Source organism: Tamandua tetradactyla, chromosome 6 (genome assembly GCF_023851605.1).
Source record: "Tamandua tetradactyla isolate mTamTet1 chromosome 6, mTamTet1.pri, whole genome shotgun sequence".
NCBI classification, from domain to species: domain Eukaryota; kingdom Metazoa; phylum Chordata; class Mammalia; order Pilosa; family Myrmecophagidae; genus Tamandua; species Tamandua tetradactyla.
The window spans coordinates 85,581,730-85,602,928 of record NC_135332.1 but is presented as its reverse complement, the minus strand read 5'-3'; the positions used below and the strand labels follow the sequence as shown (position 1 = coordinate 85,602,928).

Below are 21,199 nucleotides of genomic sequence, written 5' to 3'. Positions count from 1 at the left end.
CTCGCTGCCTTTCTCCCATGCAGTAGGGCCTAGGCCAGGGGGCCACATCATTGGAACGTGCGTCCCTGCTGCCCGGGGTTACCCAGCAACCTCTTCTCCTGCCTCCCTCTCCAGCTGACCCCACACTATCCCCCCAGCCTTCCAGGTGGGGAGCATATCCGGACTCTTCCCGCCTTCTGGACCCCTCAGAGAACGACCTGCCCAGGTCCCGGGCTGGCTCAGCTACCAGGCCTTGGGGAAGGGCGGCAGGGCTGATTCCTCAACAGCAGCTAGACCAGCATCCCTGCTTCTTCCTGATTCTGCTGTCCCCAGCCCTGCTTGGTGAGTTCAGTCTCTCCCCAGCTCACCCAGCCCGACCTGTTCACCGAGTCCCTGGTTTTGTGCTCCTCTGATTTCCCCAGGTGCCCATGCAAAGGGCCAGAAGTTGGAGCTGGCCTTGTTATGGAGGAGCGTTTTGGAGGGACATCAAGACTGGCTCCCTCTGAACCCCCAAGCACCATGCAAGCCAGGGAGAAAAGTCACAGCCGAAGGCCCAAGGATGTGGCATTGGGGACAGAGCCTCACGCCATCCTTTCCCCTCTCCTCCGGGCAGCTTGGCCTCTCTGTGCACGGCTGTTCAGGGCTGGGGGACAGAATGAGGCACCGTGACGCCCAACACTGGGTGAGAAGAGCCTTGAAGATGCAGAGTCCTCCTCTGTGATGGCACCAAAGGCAGCGGTTCTGGCTCACAGCTCCCGAGATGGGTGAAGGGACAGCTCACAGCCTGCCATACCCCTCCAGGTCTGTCCTGACCCCGATCAGAGCAGGGGTGGGCTGAGGTGGACCCACGCAGACCCATCTCCTACTTCCCCGCCTTCCCGTGGCTGCCCCGTCCTGTCCAGTTCTGTCTGCGGCTCACAGGGGGCGCTGGGGCCCTGCCGCTGGCCTCCCGCCTGCCCGGGCTGAAAAATGCAACTTCTGATATGCAAACTCGTGGGGGCTGTGTGTGCTCTCCAATCAATAGAAGCTGCTCAGTCCCCGAAAGCCGAGTCACCGCCAGAGTCTTCACACATCTGCATCGGAAGGATTCCAAATGAAAAGTCTTCTCCTGATGGGGAAAAAAAAAACATACAAGGAGAAAGAATCTGCCTGACAGACTCAGGAATTTTCCACTTCCCAGCATCTGAACAAAGTATGTGAGCTTCTCGCGCCCAATTACCCAGGCTGTGAAAGGAGGGGGCCAGGTTTCAGATCCCAGCCTGGGAATCAGCAGGTATCTACAGGGGAGGCAGTGAGATGCAGGGAGCCAGGGACCAGGGAGTCCAGCCCTCCACTCACTGTTTGACCTTGAAAAGTCCCCGTGCCTCGGAGCCCAGCTCTCTCAATCCGAGGTTCAAGTCCTACATCAGAGGGATAACGAGAAGGCCAAAGCATTTCATCCAAAAAAACACAGCATCCACAAATAAAACTGATGGACATTTTTATACCAGTTTGGGGTTATCAAAGTACTCCCAAAGTCAGCCTCTGGCCTGGTTTCCTAATCAGTCCTGGGCCGTGGGGGACAGGCGGGCTGTGGAGCACAGGGGTGAAGGGATCTGAAAAGCCCCCCAGTTGCTGAGCAGTAGGAAGGGGACGGGACAGGGATGACCTTTCTCAGGGAGTCCGTCTTTCTTGTGTAGAGCTGCCCGCCGAATCCACGTGGCTGATGCCCTATGCAGAGGCAATTAGGACATAGGAGAAGCCAGAGGAGAAAGGGAGAGGGTGCTGGGTGACACCCACAAGCCAAGGAACCCCAAGGGCTGTGGTTACCCAGACCAGGAGGCCACAGATTCTGGGGAAAGCACAGCCTGCTGAGAACCCGATGTCGGACCTCTGACCCCCAATATGAGAGGGTCGGCCAACCCGTGGCATCTGCCACGGAGGCCCTGGCAGGAGGGACAGTTTGCAGGCCCTCCACCCATCGCTGCCTCGTACAGCAAGTCACTGCAGCCCAGAGAGTTCAGATGATAAAAAACGAATCCCAAAGTGAGGGGGTCACTATGTACATCCCAGGGCTCCAAGAATAGGGGTGCAGAATGGGGCTTCTTCCAGCCTGGGGGGCAGAGAGGGGTTCTGGGAGAAGCTGGTCTCCTTGAAGGGCTCTTTCTCAGCTATGTTTGCACATTCAAACACAGCTCCTGCTCCTTGCCTTCCCACCCCAAAACTGTCCCTCCTATGATCTTCCTGGGCACAGGGAATTTCTCAGCCGCCGTTCCCCTCACTGAGAATAGAAAGTGGATGGTCGTTCCGGCACCTTCTCCACCCCAGCGGTCCCAGCCACCATTCAGTCCATGGCTGGACTCTGGGCATCTCTCAAGGTGTCCCCTCTGCATCTGGTGCAGCCCTCCAGGCCACCCTCTGCGGCTCACCTGAGACAGAAGCAATCCCTTTCCACTGCTGCTCCCCCTCCCCCCCAAAAAATCCCTTTGCCTCGCAATGACCTGAGGTGTTGTCTACAAACACGGATCAGATTGTTAACTCCCTTGAGATGCTGCCCAGGTCCTGGTCTGCCCATCTAGTCCCTTTCCAGCCCTCCCGTGGCTGCACTCCGTTGTTCATTTGACCCAGCCATGACTCAGGCTGCCCGGGGACAGGGAAATCCCCGCTTCAGTCTTTTCTGGGCCCCTTAAGGGGAGACCCTTCCCGGCATGAATTAGCTGCCCCATAAATACTTGCTCATGGACTTCATTGAGCTGGCACTGGGGCTGGTCTTCAGTGTGGAATGTGCTGAATGGAGGGGATAGGTGGGCATGGACGGGGGTACATAAGGGGCATGTACAGGGCTCGCTGCTTATTCTCTCTGTGCCCCATGCATCATCAGGAGATGGAGAGTCATCACTGCTTCAGCTTGAGCTCAAATGTGTACCATTTCTCTCCTCCAAGTGAAGGCTCAGCCAGACACGGGCCGTGGATTCCAGAGGGTTCTGAATCCCTGGCGAGTGAGTGAGATGGTTCTCTGGACATCCCTCCCCACTTCCAGAGGTGGTGGGTGGCTTTAGCCTCCCCTTGGGCAGCATGCACTCCCAGATGTCCAGCAGGAAGGGAGACAGGCTGACTGCAGGACAGAGCACCTTGCCTGGCCTTCCTCTATCCCCTGCTATGCTCACAGGGTCGCCATGTCTCCCAGCTGTGGTGTCCCCCACCCCACCCATCATCCCTCCCCGCACCCTTCCAGTTTTGCAGTGCTCGGGCATTTTCGGGTGGCCAATTCCACTCACTGGGACATAAGCTCTGCTTTGGGTCACCTGTGCCAAAGCCATTCCTTTCCAAGGCAGTGGGCAGACCTCCTGGGCAGACCTCCTCTTCCCCGCCTCCACACTGTGTCCTTCCTGGGGAACACCAAAAGCACCCTAGTAAGTCTTTCTGGAGGGATGATCTTTAAAAGTGATTCATCATGTAGAGGAAGCCAGGGAATTTCTTGAGGCTCTCAAGGGAGCCTAATTTGGGGGGTGCCTTTCCAAGCCACCAAGCCTCAGGAAGCCTCAGTTTCTGCTTCTGTGAAAAGGGAAATAACAACGGTAGTGAGTGTGGTCTCACAGGCTCCCCGGAGAACGGCAGGTGTGCAGGAGTGCTTTGCACTCTTGTGGGTCCCAGGGTGAGGTCAGAGGCCAGCTATAGGCCGGAATCTGGGGCAGACTCCAGTCTTGCTCCTTCCTGAAGGCACCTTCCAGAAGCTCTCATTTTCCCCACCTCCATTTCCACCTCTCCGTGCAGATTCCTGCAGCTTTTATTCACCTGCAAACACGGGCTGGCTAGCTCTGCTGTACCTGTGCAGCCCGGGGTGGGTGGGTTCCCCTAAAGTGGGACCCTGAACTAGTCCTCTGTCCCCTCCAGGCCTCCGCAATGTGACAGGTGGGACTGTGAATGCTGACAGGCTGCGACTCCCTGTGGAAATCTCTCATGGTTTCCCTCCCCTCCTCCCCTTCCTCTTCCTTCTCTCCCTATCCCTTCCTTCCCCTCCCCCTCCAGCGGAGGCCTCAGCTCTGTGCATTTCCAACCGGAATGACTCACACATTTGCCTCCCACCTGCACTGCCAGCGTCCCCAGCCTTTATTTTTCAGGGTCAGGGATGGGCAGGCTCCGGCATTTGGAGGCGTCCTGGGGTGTGACAGGCAGGGCACAGAGCTTCTCCCAGCCGCAGAGGAACCTGGCTCACTTGGAGACTGCTGGCTCCTCGGGGGCCAAAAGAGAGAATTCAATTCTGCCTTCTGATCCTAAATTACCTCAGGGCCTCCCTCTCTCGTGTGAGATGCACGAGGCTGGAGCTGGGAGCTCCCAGAGCATTCAGCAACATCTGGATTTCGGGGCTCCCAAGGGACCCTACGTCAACTGAATGCGTCGCTTTCCATCCCAAGGAAGGGGCTGGAGATGTTGAGGCGGGGAGGGGCGTGGGGAGCTCCCGGAGGCAGGCAGTCGCTCACCAGGCCCCTTAGCACCTTCCTGGGCGGATAGGGGATGCGGGGTTGAGGTAAGGGGCAGGATTCCTGTCCAAGATACGGACAACAACATGAACTATACATTTTGCTGCCCATCCTCTGCGCACCTGCTTCCCCTGTGTGTCCCGACACCCCTCCGGGAACATGTGACCCAGCCCTCAGCCAATCACGGCCCTACAGCTCCATGGCCACGGCGATAGGCTGAGGACTGGGCACGTGACCCCTGAGAGCCAATGAGAGGCCATGAGCCTTGGCTGGGCCTTCTTGGATTTAAGGCAGACCCCGAAGGTCGTCTGCGTTCCACCCCTCCCCACCCCGCCAAGGCAGGACGGTCGTGCCCGTTGCTGCTGTTGCACACATGATCTCGTTTAATTCTCAGAACAGTTTTACAGGCCAAGTGCTTAGCCTGTTACCAGGCTGGGAAAATGAGGAGGTGAAGTGATTAGCCCAAGTCACAGGGCTGAAGGCAGGTCTGCCCGACCCCGAGCCCCAGGGCCTTGGCTTCACCCCAGTTCTGCTGCTCACCTAGGCAACGCCAGACCTCATACCCTCTCGTCAGACCGCTTGGCTGTGGTGGGGAGTCGTGATGCCACCTGTGGAACCCCACCCTCAGCCCTAGCTGTTCTGCCTCCACCCTGCCCTGGCACCCCTGTCCACAGGCTTTGGGAGGCCGATTGCTTGGAAACCCCTAGTTCTTCCTGAGCTGCCATTGAAGGTGCATCCTTCTGGGCAGGAATTGCGTTACCTGGCAGTTCCTGGGTGGCAGCCAGTTCGAGGGAGGTGACCAGACCTTCCCCACAATGAGGTGTCACCAGCTGCCTGATGGCTGCCCCAGGGCTGTCAGCTGAGGCTGGGGAACTGACTGCTGTTCCTGGCTTTTCTGCTTGGCTCTGGACCAGAGAGGAAGGAGACTAGTCCCCCCAGAAGCTGTGGAGCGAGGCACCTTAGCATTTGACCTCTGCCACCCTCAGCCGGGCTGCCTCCTCGTTTCATAAACAAGAAAGGTGAGGCTCTGAGAGGTGGAGTTAACTTTCTTCAGGTCCAGTCACTCTAAGAATAAAGCTGAACTCTGTCATACGGCCTGTGGGATCTCCCAGTTAGTCCCTGGGGCCCTCACTTAACCCACTTCTGTCTCTTTCAGGGTCTGGAATCTCCACCTTCCTGCCCATTGCGGTGTCCTGGCCCATTTGGGGGTTCCCGTCTCACTGCCTGCCAGTTTCCCCTTCTCAGACTGCAGCTGCAATGCCTTTTGCTCTCCCTTCTCCCTGCCCTTTCCTGCCATGCCCTCACCAGAATGGACAATTAGGTAGTTGCACATTTTTCTACTGGATGCTTTCCCCTTCACAAACTGGAAGCTTCTCCAAGGCACAGCCTGTTTCTGTCTTGTCCACCAAACTGCCAGCGGCCCCTGTGCAGTGGGTGTCCAATGGATAGTTATTGAACCAAATATACAGGAGAATGAAGGAGAGGGGTGGATGGAGGGCTTCAGCCATTGTGTGACTTCAAAGCTGGCCCAGCCTCGGTCGCAGTGTCCCGCCTCTGTTCATTGTGCCCTCCCCAGGGCTGGGGGCTCCTGAGAGAAGGCCACCTATCAGCACCCAGGGCTTCCCTAGCTCCCTGAGGATTACTCTCCCCTTGAGTGGGGGCTCAGTTGGCAGCACCCACCTTTGTTGGGAACGCTGCAAGGGGTCTGTGAGAGGGAAACCCACAGGCAACAACTGCGAGACTGAAATGTCTTGGCTGCTGGAAAACCATGGGGCAGAGCCTGGCACAGAACGGCCCATTCCTGGCAAGTCTTTCTCCTCCTCACCACCCCCCAGCCCCACTTTGCTCAGGCTGGTGGGGCGATGGGTTAGCTGGCCAGCTAACATGAGGGGATTGAGAAGTTAAATAGAGGTCATAAGATACAGAGCTCTATAAGGTGGAGGAAGGCAAGGGACAGTGACAGGCTACTGGGGGTGTAGCCTGTCATCCTCAGCTGGGGTGATGAGGGGGTGTGGCCTGCCAGGCTGAGGACTCTGGGCAGAGGTGCACAGGTGTGGGAGGGTGGGGTCTGTTTGGGAGCAGGTGAGTAGAGCAGGGGGCAGGTGACCAGACCAAGGGACAGATCATTTGGCTTAGGGGAAGTTTGGGGAGCTGGGGCACTGCTGGTGATTTGGGAGTCTCCCCCAGGCACCACCCTTAAAGCACTTTTGAGCATCACATAGTGAGTCCAGAGCCAGCACTGGCTCCTCCATGCTGCCTCGGGGTGTTATCACTGGTCAGAAGGGCCAGTACCCCCTAGGGCAACTGAAGCGGGGTGCACTGGAGGCAGGGGGACCTTCTGGAGACAGGTGCACTTCAAGTGAGGTACGGTAGGGCCAGCTCACACTGCGCCGTGAACTTGCTGTCTGTCCTTTGGGAAATCGTGGCATCCCCTCGGGCCTCGTTTCCTCATCTGTAACTGAAAAGGCTGGACTGGTGCCTTCCAGGCCCTCCATGAACCCCCCTGCCTGCCTGGGGGCACAAATTAGGCACAGTCCCGTCAGGGCCCGTGAGAAGACACTGAGCATCTCAAAGCCTCGGGGCTGCCGGCCCTGCTCAGCCTCCCTGCTCAGCCTCCCTGGGCCCCGTTGTCAGAGCCAAGGAAGGTTGGTGATGGGAGCGGAGGGGTGGTCACCCTGTTCCTTCATTACAAACCCCAGGCTGATCCTCTTAAAGGGTTTGTGGAGAGAATGGGAGATGTGGGGCCAAGCAGGAGGAGATGGTGCTATGCTGCCCTCCCGGCAAGTGGGATCGGCTGATTTACATAGTTATAAATCTCCTCCATTTTGCCCAGGCCCCATGTGCACTAAGAAATGTCACATCTCATTTTAAGCTGGAATCTGCGCTCTGGGAGTGACAGCCCGAGCCGCCCCCAGGGCCTGCATGGTGGGGTAGAAGAGCCCAAGGAGTCTTATCCCAGATCTGCAGCCACCTCCTAAGCAACCTTGGGCCAGTGGCTGCCAAGTTTCCCCCTTATCAAATGAAAATAAACAGCATCTCTGGTAGACAGCTCAACACATGGTGCCCGGTGGTCTCCATCTCTCGGGTTGCACACCTTGTGCCCTCACCTCCTTTGAGTGTGGGCTCGACCCTAAGACATGCTTCCAGGCAACAGAAAATGCTGAAAGTGACGAAGGCAGCTCCATGGATTGGTTTTAAAGGCCATGACTTGCATCTTACCACACTGTTCTGTTGTCCTCTCGATTGCCCACTCTGATGGAGTCAGTTCCCATGCTGAGAGCCATGCTGAGAGCTGTTCTATGGAGAGGCTCACGTGGCTGGAAGCTAAGGGTCACCACCACCTTTCAACCTGGGAGAGGGGTAGGTATCAGGCCAAGAGCCACGAGGCACCAAGTCCTGCCAGCAGCCACCAGCATGGGCCTGGAATTGGCTCCTCCCTCCATGGACCCAGCCTCGAGAGGTCCAGAGCCAATGACCCAGCTTGGCCAAACCCAGATTCTTGATCCACAGAAACCGTGAGATAATATATGCTATGGTTTGGGGCCCAAGGTTTATGGTAGGTTTATGTGGCAGTAGATAGCTAATACAGTGTCCACCTCAAAGGGTTGCCCCAAGATGGGCTGAGAGGAAGTGTGTGAAAGTGTAGTGGACAGCATTCACTTCCAGGAGGCATTCAAGAGGGGAGCGCCCCTCCCCCTCCCCCGCTGGTCTGAGTGCCCCTCCCCCTCCCCTGCTGGTCTGAGTGCCCCCCCCCCCCCCCCCCGCTGGTCTGAGTGCCCCTCCCCCTCCCCTGCTGGTCTGAGCTGAAAGTCTCTTTTGGGTGTAAGACACCAAAATCCCTTGCTTAAAGGACAAATGTATTCTCTAAACTTGGTTACCATGTCTTTCCTCTATTGGTCATTAATCGCAGGTGGATGACGGACCTCTGGCAGGGTAGCCGTGGCGAAAGGAAGGCTCTCGGTGCCCAGAGGACAGGCTTGGTCGAGATTTACAGGGACCAGATCAGAAAATGCCCTGTGGTTTCCCATGAAACAAAGCAGGGAGTAGGTCAGATGGGGGCTCTCCTCCTGCCCACTCTTGAAGGAACTGAGACTTTGGACAAGTGGGGTTTCATGGGCAAGGGGACCAAGGTGCCTTCCAGCTAGCAGGAGGCCCTGTGGCTGAGTGGAAGTTCTCCAGGGGAAGGGCTACGACGCTGCTGCCTGATGGAATGTTCTGGCAATCGTGGCCGTGTTTGGTGTCTGTGCTGCCTGCTGTAGCAGCCACTGGCCACATGCAGCTATTGAACGCTTGAAATATTGCTAGTGTGACTAAAGAACTGAAATTTTAGTTTTATTTATTTTTATGTACTGTGAACGTAAATTTAAATAGCAACTTGTGGCTAGTGGTTCCTGTATTGGATGGCACAAGCCTAGAACAAAGAGAGAGCAAGCGGACTGGGGACCAATCGCTCTTTATGGCTGGGATCAGCTCTTTCCAAGAACTCTAAAAATAATCCTTAGAAGAAGAAATAATGCCGAGAGAAGGCTGAATCTCTCTGGGCTGCTAGGAGTTGGGGAGGAGCTGCAAGAGCCTTCTCATCCATCAGAGAGATTTTGCCATCTGTCCAGAAGACTTAGCTTGAGGGGAAAGAAAATTCGACACATGCCTATTTTTAACAGTGTTTATCTTCAGATGTGTGAGACTCCAAGGAATAAAACTGGATGAACACACCCCCATGCCCTATTGTTCTCACTAATGATGGATGGTGCTCTGACTGAGGCACCACAAACTGGTGCTTAAATAGTATAGAATAAGAGGTGGAGGTCTCTTCTCTGCTAAAGGAGAGTGTGGAGTAGAACATTCAGCTGAACCCAGAGGGTGCCTGGGCGCCCAAAACATTCACCACTGTCACTCCACCAATGTCACTGTTACCCCCAGCTACCTCATCACTGCAGACGTCTCCTAGGTCAAAAGTCACAGTTGTCCCAAACCAAGACTCTCTTGGTGCCATTAATACCATCCTGGCCGTTGCCGCTACCTCACCAACATCTTCACCATCACTCTCATCGTCACTGCATCTGCACCATCATCATCCTCACCAACATCTTCACTATCACCCTCATCCTCAGTGCATCTTTTCCATCATCCTCATCCTCACCAACATCTTCACTATCACCCTCATCCTCACCAACATCTTCACCATCACCCTCATCCTCACTGCATCTTCACCATCATCATCCTCACCAACATCTTCACCATCACCCTCATCCTCAGTGCATCTTCTCCATCATCCTCATCCTCACCAACATCTTCACCATCACCCTCATCTTTACTGCGTCTTCACCAGCATCCTCATCCTCACTGCATCTTCACCATCACCCTCATCCTCACTGCATCTTCACCATCATCCTCATCTTCACCAACATCTTCACCATCACCCTCATCTTTACTGCGTCTTCACCAGCATCCTCATCCTCACTGCATCTTCACCATCATCCTCATCCTCACTGCATCTTCACATCATCACTGCATCTTCATCATCCTCATCATCACTGCATCTTCACCATCCTCTCCAACATCTTCACCCTCATCGTCATCACCAACATCTTCATCATCCTCACCATCATCACTGCATTTTCCTTGTCATCCTCACATCGTCACTGCGTGTTTGCCGTCACCCTCTCATTGTCACTGTGTCTCTGCCATTACCTCCATTGTCTTCACGTGTCTCTGCCGTCATCCTCACGTCATCACTGCATCTCCATACTCACCCACACCGTTGTCACTACATCTCCACCATCACCCTCATGTCATCATTGTACCTCTGCTGTCACCCTCACCGTCATCACCTTGTCTATTCTGTCTCCCTTGCTGTCATCACTGTGTCTCCACCGCCACCCTCACCATCGCCCTGGATCTCTGCCATCATGGCATCACTGCTATTATCTGCACCGTTGTCATGACGCCTCCACCATGATGATCACTCTCAAGTCAGTCCAATTCTTCTCTGAAGTCAGCTCGAGATAGCATGGTCCAGGCACTGGGGACCATGAGAGATGGAGTGAAGGAAACAGATTGGGGTAAGTATACACACAACTTGGGAGTTCTGTGGAATCAGAGTCTGCCATCTTGGATCTGATTTTTGTAGCTAAGTCCGCAGGAACAATGGTGTATCTAGTCTGGAGTCCTTTCCAGAATGGGTTGCTTGATTTTCCATGCCCTCATTGTGTGGTCTGTTCTGTCCCCATTCACCTCATGGGGTCTGTTTTTATGTCAAAGTCCAAAATATCTCAGACATTGCTCCAAATGATCCTTATACCACCCTCTAAAGTCAGTTAGTGCCACCACTGCACAGGGTGGACACCTGAAGCTGAACAGGTTGGTGAGCTTGTGCACCTGGCCAGGAGAGGGCACAGGACAGTATTCAAGCCCCAACCTCTGAACCTGCAGACAGCAACCCCTCCGTTCCTCTGCCTCCATCAGGCCAGAGCCCTCAAGTCCCATGAGTGCCTCCCACCTCCCGTGTGCATTCAGCTAGGACCCCACGTGAGAGTGTTGAGGGTGGTAAGTATTTGGCGTAAGGCAGGGTGCTTGGTTATTGGGGACCCTTATCCACATTGAGCTGGCTTAAGTGACATGGAACTCATTGACTCAGGCAGATAAAGAGTGGTGGGACGTGGCCATCAGAGCTTGGATCCAGGGTTCCAAGGTGGTGATTAGCTTCTGTGCAGCCCTGCCCTGGCCAGTCACTATGCATTTTACTACCTCTGCCATTATTATGACCTGTACATCATGGCCCTCACCACGACCTCTACACCCTTCTTGTCACCACCTCTGTTACTTCTACTTGTTACTCATGTTCATGCTTACCATATGCCAGGGACTGGCTCCAGAGGCGCTTACGTGGACCTTCCCATGACCTTGTGAGCAGAGTTGTTATGCCCCTGAGAGAAAGTGACAAGGGGATGAGGGACTTGCCCAGAGCTAGGGAAGGGCAGAGCTGGGGTTCTCACCCAGGCCGTCCAGCTCCAGAGCCAGCTCTCCTCCTTGGAATGCACCTGGCCATACAGGCCCCCAGGCACGAGCCTGGGATAGCCTTGAGTGCAGAGGACATCGACTATCCCAGCCCAACCCTCCCCAGTTGCCCCGATGCTCTGTCTCCCGCAGCATTCTTCCCCCCCGCAGTCTGTGGCTCTGACTTGTCCCTCCCTTCAGGGTCCTGGGATACCAGGAATCAGATCTGCAGACCTGGAGCCCTTTGTCTCTAGAGCATGTGGCATGATTGGGGCTGAGAGCTGCAGCTGGCAGCAGCATCCTGGGCCGTGTCATAGGCAAGCTGCTGGGGCTCTCGCAGTCTATTGGAGGCGGGGACTGGACCGGGTGACCCCAGGCTCCTCGGAACCACTGTGTTGGAGACTCTGAATTCATGAATATTCACCACACGCACGGCCACATAAATGCCTGGGCTTTGATGCATGATTACTGCTTTCCTGCCTTGGAGACCACTTGCAGCAGGGAAAAAGAAAAGCTTCACTTTCTCCTGAGAAGGCGATGAGTGGCAGGCGTGCTGTCGGGCGCCCCCGGGGGCAGTGGCCCTTTCTGAGATCGCAACAATGGGCCAGCAATTAGAAGCCAGCCCAGGGATCAATTGTAGTTATTACTAATTTGCGCGGGCATTTGCGCAGGTCACTTGCTGTAGAAAGCCTCTAGAGTGGGTTTCTCCATCATTCCCAGAGGCTGCACTGGCACCTTCTGAGCAGCGCAGCCCGTGGCTCCTTACTGGGGCTAAAGGTGTCCCTGGCCCTCCACGCCCCTTCAACCCCACCGACACCCAGCGGTTCCCGCCCCACTCATGGTTTAGAATTCTGTCCTTGGGCTGACAGCCCCCAATTCACATCTGCAGCTCGGACTCACCCCTCCCTGCTCCTGTCCTGCCTCCTTGACCTGCACCGCTCCTGTCCCTGCTCCCTCGCCCCCCTTGCCCAGCCCCTACTTCCGTTGCCTGCTCACCTTAGGACCTCACTCTGTCCACCACGGAGCCCTAGTCTTGTTCAGCACCCCCAGCCCCACTCCTGCTCTCCCATCTGGAAACACACCGCTGTGCTTCAGGTCACTTGGGCTCCAGGCCAGGTGCCCTCTGGGCTGCTCGCCTCCTCGCTCCACCATTGCAGTCCCCAGCACTCCCTTGGGGATGTGTCCTGCTCCCCACTGCCCTCTTGGCGGTTGCCCTGCTGGCATCATGTGCCTGGAGAGGCTTCGTGGCAGGTCTCCTTCCCCTCCCGCTTCCCACCTGGGCCCACAGCAGAGCCACACCTGGTTCCTCCCTGCAACCTCCTGAGTGCCTGTCACACCTGAGGGTGTGGACAGTACTGTGGACGTGCTTGGCCTTTCTCACTGAACTCCAGCCACCACTATTTTCTGTTGGCCTCTCTAGCAGGCCACACCTACTTGCGCCCAGGTCCTTGGCTCCTGCTGTTTGGGAGGTTTCCTTGGCTCTCAGGAGGGTAATCCTTCCCCCTTCAGGCCCAGCGCCCATGTCCCCTGCTCAGGGCCTTGCTGACCCATCAAGAGGAGCTCCTCATGCCCCCCACTGCCCGATTCCAGTCACTCCCCCCATCTCCTGTGCCCCCTTCAGTGTCAGCGCCTTTCCATGTACTTACCCCACTTGAGGATGGTTTCAAGGTCAGGAACTGTCACCTTGTCCTAGGTGAGCCCCTGGCACCAAGTGGACAGGCATGTGATGGGCAGGTGATGCGGTGAATGAGCTGTCCCTTCCCCAGGGTCTTGGCTACTTGCCCAGCCCTTGCCCTGGCTCATGCTCCAGGACACTGTCTGGCATATCAACTCGGGGGATGGAGGCGATGTCTCTGAATGGTCATTCCCAGGAGAATGGCTGGCCAAGCACCCTGAAGGGAGAGTGTGGTGAGGCTGCAGATGACCTGGTGTGCTGAAGAGGAGGGTTCCAGGGCAGCGTGGGTGGGGAAGGGCCTTGGGGGACATCACGTTCTCGTTCATCACTATCATTTACAAAGCCTCACTCTGCACCTGGGCTGCGCTGGGGGAGGGTCACGAAGACAGATCAGCCATCAAGGGATTACACCTTAGAGAGGGCATAGTGAGTGGCTTACGATGAGGGAAACAAGGAAGTGCAGAGGAGGGACAGGTCATCTAACTCACACTGACTAAAGGACGTGCTGCCCACAGGAGGGGAGATGCCATCCCAGCTGTGCCACAGCCCTCAGGGAGAGGTGAGAGTGAGCAAGAGCTGAAGCAGCCAGTGTGCTCTGCTTGGGTTTAGAGACCAGCAGTGGGAGCAGGCTGCTCTGGCCCCACAAGTAAGTAGCTCTAATAGTGATGCTTGGACACCAGGGCTAAGACCAGCCTCCTGGCCTGAGTCAGAGCTTTCCCTCCCTATTCCACCTCCACCTGTAAAGCCAGCAAGAACAAAGCAAACCAAACTTCTGTGGCTGCTGGGTCACAGGGAAGCAAGTGAGTGCAGAGATGCAAGGAGAGATGTGCAGTGGGCCTGAAGTTCGGGAGACCCTTGCCCTCAGCCACTGGAAGGCAATGATTAAAAGAAAAAAAAAATGAAGGAAAAGAAAAAGTAAAACAGGTGGGACAAAGTAGAAAGCAAATAGCAAGATTATAAATTTAAATATAACCACATCAACAGTTACATTAAATGTAAAGAGTTCAAACATCTTAATTAAAAGGCAGAGACTGATAGATTGAATAAAAAGCAAAACCCAACTAAAAAAAAAAAACAGAGGTAAAGAGGAGCAGGAGAGAGATGGAGAGGAAAGAACACATAAGCAAATGGGACTCCTGCTTCTCACCAGCAAGTCAACACTCCAAATCATACAAAGAACTCCACCACAGCAGAAGGCAGGAAAGGAACAGGAGGTACAGTGTATTAATTAGGGTTCTCCAGGGAAGCAGAACCAGCAGGATATATAGGTATAATTGCATATAAGAGTATGTAGATCTGTGGAGATTCTGTGAGATTTGTTACAGGAATTGGATTGGCTTGTCCAATTTCTGTAGGGTAAGCCACAAGTTGGGAAATCCAGTGAATCTCCCAGGAGAAGCTGGCTGGCTGAAATAGAGATAAAACTACCCCTTTCTGACTGCTGAAATCACTGGTTCTCCTTTAAGATCTTCAAGTGATTGGATGAGGCTCTCATCTCCTTGGTTAACTTAGACGTATCTGCCATAGGTGTGGATAACTCACTAATGACTGAAATCCATGAAACATACTGTGCTGGCTTGAAACTATTATGTACCCCAGAAAGCCATGTTTTAATCCTGACTCAATCTTGTAGAAGCAACCATTTCTTTTAATCCTAATTTAATACTGTAGGGCAGAAACTTTTGATTAGATTATATCCATGAAGATGTGGCACACCCAATTGTGGGTGTGACTTTTTGATTAGATGTGACTCCACCTATTCCAGGTGAGTCTTGATTAGTTTACCGGAATCCTTAAAAAGCCGAAACATTTTGGAGAGAAAGCACAGAGCCTACAGAAACAACAGAGCTGACAGACAGAGAGAGAGCTAACACAGATGCTTGGAGCCCAGCAGATATCGCTATGAGATGTTAAGCAAGCCAGAACCTGGAGAGAGCCAAGGGAAGCCAAGAAATGAAAGCCAGCCCTGGAGAAACAAAGTGAGGAGCCCCTACAGGAGCAGAGATTGAAAGCAGTGGAGCCCAGCAGTAAGGGACAGCAGATGCCAGCCACAAGACTGTCCAGCTGATAGAGGACTTTCTGATCCATCAGTTTTCCTTGAATTAAGGATCTTTACCTGGATGCCTTAGTTGGAACATTTTTATAGGTTTAAAACTGTAAACTTGTAACTTATTAAATTCTCTTTTGAAAAAGCTGTTTCAGTTCTGATATTTTCCATTCCAGCAGCTGGCAAGCTAAAACACATCCTCATGTAACAACCAGGCTCGTGCTTGCTTGGCCAGACAACTGGGCACCATTACTTGGCCAAGTTGGCAGATGGACTTAGCCCTCACCTGCTGCAGTGGTCCAGGAGACTGAATGGAGTGAAGTGGGGGGAGGATGGGTCGAGAGATGCTTGGGAGGCAGAACCGCAGGACTTGGGCCTTCTGGTGTCTAGGCTGCCTGTGGGGGGAGGCAGTGGAAGAGGGTTTGAGGGGGAAGACGTGGGTCTGGTCACACTTTCTGCTTTGCTCCTGAGATTTCCTTTAGGTAGAGGGACTGCATGCGTACTGGTATATTTGGGGAAAAATAACAGCATGCGCTTTACCTTCCTCTTGGGACTGGGCTGGGAGCCTTAGTTCTCCTTTTTCCCTCCTTACAAGTAAGTCTAAACCAGGCAGTCCTTGCAGATGGGATTTCTAGCCTGTGCACCACTGATAACAACTGGGTGTGTGTGTATGTGTGGGGGGTGAGTCTGCCTGCTGCTGGGGCTGGATCCCTGAGGGTGCTTTCTGCAAGCCTCACTCTTCGAATCAAACATGCTCAGTGGTAGCAGTGTTATTTTGGCCTCTAAAATAAAGTAACAAAATATCAGCAATAGCAACATGAATTCACTGCAGATAAAATTAATTTTCTAGAGGAATAGGATAGGTCGAGTTCATTCCTGCTCCAAGGAACATCTAGAGAAGGTACGAGAAGGCAGCTGAGATGGCTATTCCAGGATGCAAGTGACCTGGGAGGGTTTTCTACACCTCAAAGGGAGGCCCTGGTTGCAAAAACTGAAGAATTGAAACGCAGAGAACCGGAGACTGTCCAGTCTGGTGCAAACAGTCTAACATGAGCCGCTTTCCAAGTGGAAACCTAGAGCCCTCAGGAGGGCACACACAGGGGGACAGAGACTAGGAAGTAAGCCAAGTCACATTCCTTGAATGCGCTAACCTCATCCAAGACCCACAACTCATCCCATGCTCCATGCACCTAACCCTGTCACCCACACGCCCCATGCTCCCAGCGCCCCCACGCATACCCACCCCACACCCCACCCCAAGCACTGCAAGCCTGCCCCAGCCCAACCCACCTCTCCTCCACAACACAGTCTCACCCAGCCCCTCCTGAGGCCCCCCACCCCCTCCCTGCCTCCTGCAGACGATTGCCAGCACATAAAGGCTGGGGGTGCTTACCTGCATACCCAGGTTATACCTGCCCCCAGCCTGTAGAGTTGCACAACCACCCCCTGTCCCCCACTCCTGAGCTCTGCAGACGTGTCTGTACATCATCCCAGATCTGTGAACAGGCACGGCCCCTAGTCATGCCCCACCAACTCAACAACAAAAGAACAAACAACCCAGTTATAAAGTGGGCTAAAGATATGAATAGGCATTTTTCAGAAGAGCAAATACAGATGGCTCAAAAGTGCATGAAAGAGATGCTCATTTTCATTAGTTATGAGGGAAATGCAGATCAAGACTACAATGAGATACCACCTCACACCTATAGGAATGGCTGCTATTAAACAAACAGGAAACTATAAATGTTGGAGAGGATGTGGAGAAACTGGGACACTTATGCACTGCTGGTGGGAATGTATAAGGGTGCAGCCACTATGGAAGACTGTTTGGTGGTTCCTTAGGAAACTAAATATTGAGTTGCCTTATGACCCAGCAATAGTACTACTTGGTATATACCCAGAAGAGCTGAAAGCAATGACACAAACAGACATTTGCACACCGATGTTCATAGCAGCATTATTCACAATTGCCAAAAGATGGAAACAAACCAAATGCCCATCAACAGATAAATGGATAAGAAAATGTGATATATACACATGATGGAATATTGTGCAGCAGTAAGACAAAATGGCGTCCTGAAGCACATGACAAGATGGATGAGCCTTGAGGACATAATGCTGAGTGAAATAAGCCAGACAAAAAAAGAAAATACTGTATGATTCCACCTTTCTGACCATGGTAAAGGTAAAATTGGAGGTTTAAAATACATGGGGACTTAGAGATACATAGAAGCAAGAGATGGGTGAATGGTTAGCTAATGAGGTTGAACTCAAATGTAAGGGAATAGATAGAAGTGAAGGCAGTTCACTAGTGGGTCTATAAGTAATATCGCCATATTGAACATAATTGCAAGGGGTTGTACAGACCCACGTGTCCCACTGATTAACACTACAAATATAAATAACTTCTTGCATGAACTACTTCAAAGGTATGATTCGTGTACAAAGAATGTTTAAGTTCAGGGTACAGGGGGAAAACTGCTATTGCATGCTATGAGCTGTGTTTAAGAGGAAAACATCAGCAGTACCACAGCAAAAGCAGGGGTAAATAATGGGGGAAAGGACAAGAGTTAAGGCCAGGTTTAGAATTCCTGTTTGGTGAGAGTGTGTTTATTGGTTATCTTTCTTTGGGAACAATGAAATTATCTAAAATTGAGAGTGCTGCTGGACTGTGGACTTCGGGCATTACACATGATGCCTAATAAATGCAGGTGGCTGAAGAATGCACTGATGGAGAAGTAGACTGACAAATGATGGTATATGCATATGATCGAATATTGTGCTGCTACAGAAAGGAACGAAGTTGTGAAGCATGCAACACTGTGAATGAACCCATGGGACATTTGGTGAGGCAAATAATCCAGAAACAAAAGAGCAATTACTGTTTGGTCTCCTTTAGAAAATACTTATGACCACAGGGGTCGAGATTGCAAGCTCTTATAGCAGTCACATTTAGTCTGGAGTGGTAATTGCTACTTCTGGATTTTGCAAAGCTGTTTTACATATGTAAAAACCTGGTATTTAGAGATGAGAACACAGCCTATCAGATCAGGTTTGAGGTAATTCAGAACACAGGGGTAAGGAAGACATTGTCTATATTTTAGAACCTCACCTACTCTTTGAGACCAAGGGAAGAAAGATTTATTTTGCCCAGAACCTAAATTTTCTGTAGCCCATAATTTAACTCAACCTATCTGGATAGCTCATTTAAACAGTCAAAATACAGGGAGCCCAGAATAAGAATGAGGGCCTTTAATCCTGTATAGCTTAATCTAATGCCTGGATACATCCTAGAATGTAGTATAGCCAATCCTAAAGGACACCTAGGGCAATATATAAGATTCTACAAAGGTTCCTTGCACTAACGTGACTTTCTGGAAACCTACAAACTCCAGATGGGTCCCTGGACCAGATAAGTCTTGAAACCTGGAGGGCCCAGCCTCTCCGGAACATCAGCTAGTTCCATCTCCCTACCCCATATTATTGACAGCCCCTTCCAACGTGAAAAAGTTGGAATGGGCATAGCCCAAACACCCCTAAAGAGAGGGATGGAAAGATCAAAGGTGATGGTGGAGTTATACAGAGAAAGCAAGGTTTAACAAATGAGCATGATTGTTGAATTATTATATTGCTATTTCTTTTAGTCTCCAGTATCTTAGAGCAGCTAGAAGTAAAAACCTAAAATTGTGGAATTGTGATCCATACCAAACTCTGAAATCTGTTCTACAACTAATCTTTGTGCTGTGTTTTGGAATTTGTTGCTTTTTTGTATGTATGTTATTTTTCACAAAAAAGAAAAAAAGTCAATTGCGATGATAAAATCAATATTTCTTCCTTCTAGCCTCCAATGTTCTAGAGCAGCTAGAGGGAAAAATCTGAGAGGATGGTATGGTAGCCCATGACAAACTCTGGGCTCTGTCCTGTAACTACTTGTTGAAGAGTGCTTTGAAAACTATAGCTTTTTTCTTTCTTTGCTTTGTATTTATACAATACAATAAAAAAAGTAAAAAAAAATTAATTTTACAAAGCAGTCTGAGAAATACTTTAAAATAAGCATAATAAAAGTCTATTTAAAGAGATTAACAAAGGTATAATTTTTTCTTGTTTTTTAATAAACATTTTTGAAAATATATAACATATAGACAAAGCAAAGAAAGGAAAAAGCAATTTTTTCAACATACTTCAATTAGTAGTTGCAGAAGACATCTCAGAGTTTGTCGTGGGCTACCATTCTGCCATCTCAGATATTTCTTCTTGGGGCTCCAAAATACTGGAGGCTGAAAGGAATATTACTATAGTGATTCAGCAGCCATACTTGCTTGTTAAATCCCATTTTCTATACTATGCCTCCTCCTTCTCCTCTAGTCCTTCTCCCATTCTATAGGGATCTTTGGGAAATGCCTGTTCTGACTTTTTCATATTGAGAAAGTTTGTCCACACTGAAGGATCAGGGGATGAAATTAATTGATAATCCTGGAGAGGCTGGTCCCTCTGAGTTTTAGGTTTTAGCTGACCTAGGAACCCTTTGAAAATTATATGTTCCAGGAAGGAAAATCTAGTGCTTGAAACCTTATAGAGTCTCGGGTCGAGCCGTAGTTGTTCTTAAGAGTCAACAGGAGTGATGTTGGTTGGGGTTTAGCAAACCATGGCAATCAGCACTATCTAACTGAAGCTTGCATTAGAGCAGCCTCAGAACAGCCTCTTGACTCCATCTGATCTCTCTTGGACACTGATGCCTTATATTATAATATATCTTTCCCCTCTTTTGGTCAGGAAGGCATTGTCGATCCCATGGTGCCAGGGCCAGACTCATCCCCGGGAGTGGGGCCCCGTGTTGTCAGGGAGACTTTCACCTCCTGAATGGCCTGTAGCACTCAGGGGGGAGAGCAATGGCTTTCCTTGCAGAGTTGGGCTTAGAGAGAGAGAGAGAGAGAGAGAGCGATCATATCTGAGCAGCAAAGAGGCTTTCTGGAAGTAACTCCAAGGCCTCATTAATAATCCTTATTAAGAACAAATAATGATTGGGAAAAAAAGAAAGAATCCAGATCAAATTGATGTGAACAACCAATTAAAAGTCATGGCCATAAAAAAAGAAATAGAGGCATCAAAAATGAAATGCAGGAGATAAGACAAACCCGAGAAGGGCTGTGATAAAAGAGAGAAGTAATGAATTGGAAGAACATGTGGAAGAGTTCATCGAACTACACCATAGGGAGATGAAGAGATGAAATATGAAAGAGAAATCAATAGAGCTGGAGGAGAGTGGGTGAGCCTCCCAGCAGATGCAATAGTGGAGAAGCAATTTTTAAAGAGATAATGTTTGAGAATTTTCCAGAAAAGAAGAGCCACATTAGTCCCCAGATTAAAGTGCCCTCTGAAAACCGAGCCAGATAAATAACGATGCCTGACAGCAGCTCCTCGTGATAATGGAGAGTATAAAGGATGAAAAGGCAATCTTTAAAGCTACCAGAGGTCATCTGCTTCCAGCCACGATGGAGTAACAGGGACCACATTTACACTCCCACATGAAACAACCCGAAAATAAAAGATACTATGAAGCTGTAGTTTCCATGACATTGCACACCAGGCAATGAAGAAGTCAGAGATGGGAAATAAATGAGGGACCCCACGACTGCCCCAGCTCACTGCCTTGAGAGAGTTTCCAGGCCAACTCTTTTGAGTTGAAGAAAAGAAGATGAGGGCATAGGGAGAGGCTCTGGAGCAGAACGCCAGGGAGGAGAAGCTGCTGTCTGGAGACCCTTGAGCATTCACCTGAGTTTCCATCAGCACATCTGCTTGAGGAAACTAACTGAGGCAGTAGAAAGAACCACTTGGAAGGATTCGACGAAACAGTGCCGACATCCATGCAGGGCTGGGACAGTGCTCCTCGCCACCGACTAGAATGGAAAATCTCATGATTCAAGGGACACTGGGTTAGAGTATGGGTTAGAAGGGTGCGTGGGAAATCCTTCTTCCTAGACTGGGGACTTCTGTGATCCTGCCCGATGAGACTTAAGAGCCAGACCTGAAGAGATCAAACTG

General features: G+C 51.6%; 1 long non-coding RNA gene across 1 annotated transcript; it reads right to left on the bottom strand.

Moving 5' to 3' along the window:
* Positions 1-7,663: 7,663 nt before the first annotated feature.
* LOC143686202 (uncharacterized) lies at positions 7,664-13,323 on the bottom strand. Its single transcript, XR_013176961.1, has 3 exons — positions 13,082-13,323; positions 11,292-11,365; positions 7,664-7,788 (listed from the first exon to the last, which is right to left on the bottom strand). It is a non-coding gene; the product is annotated as an uncharacterized LOC143686202 (long non-coding RNA).
* Positions 13,324-21,199: the final 7,876 nt, after the last annotated feature.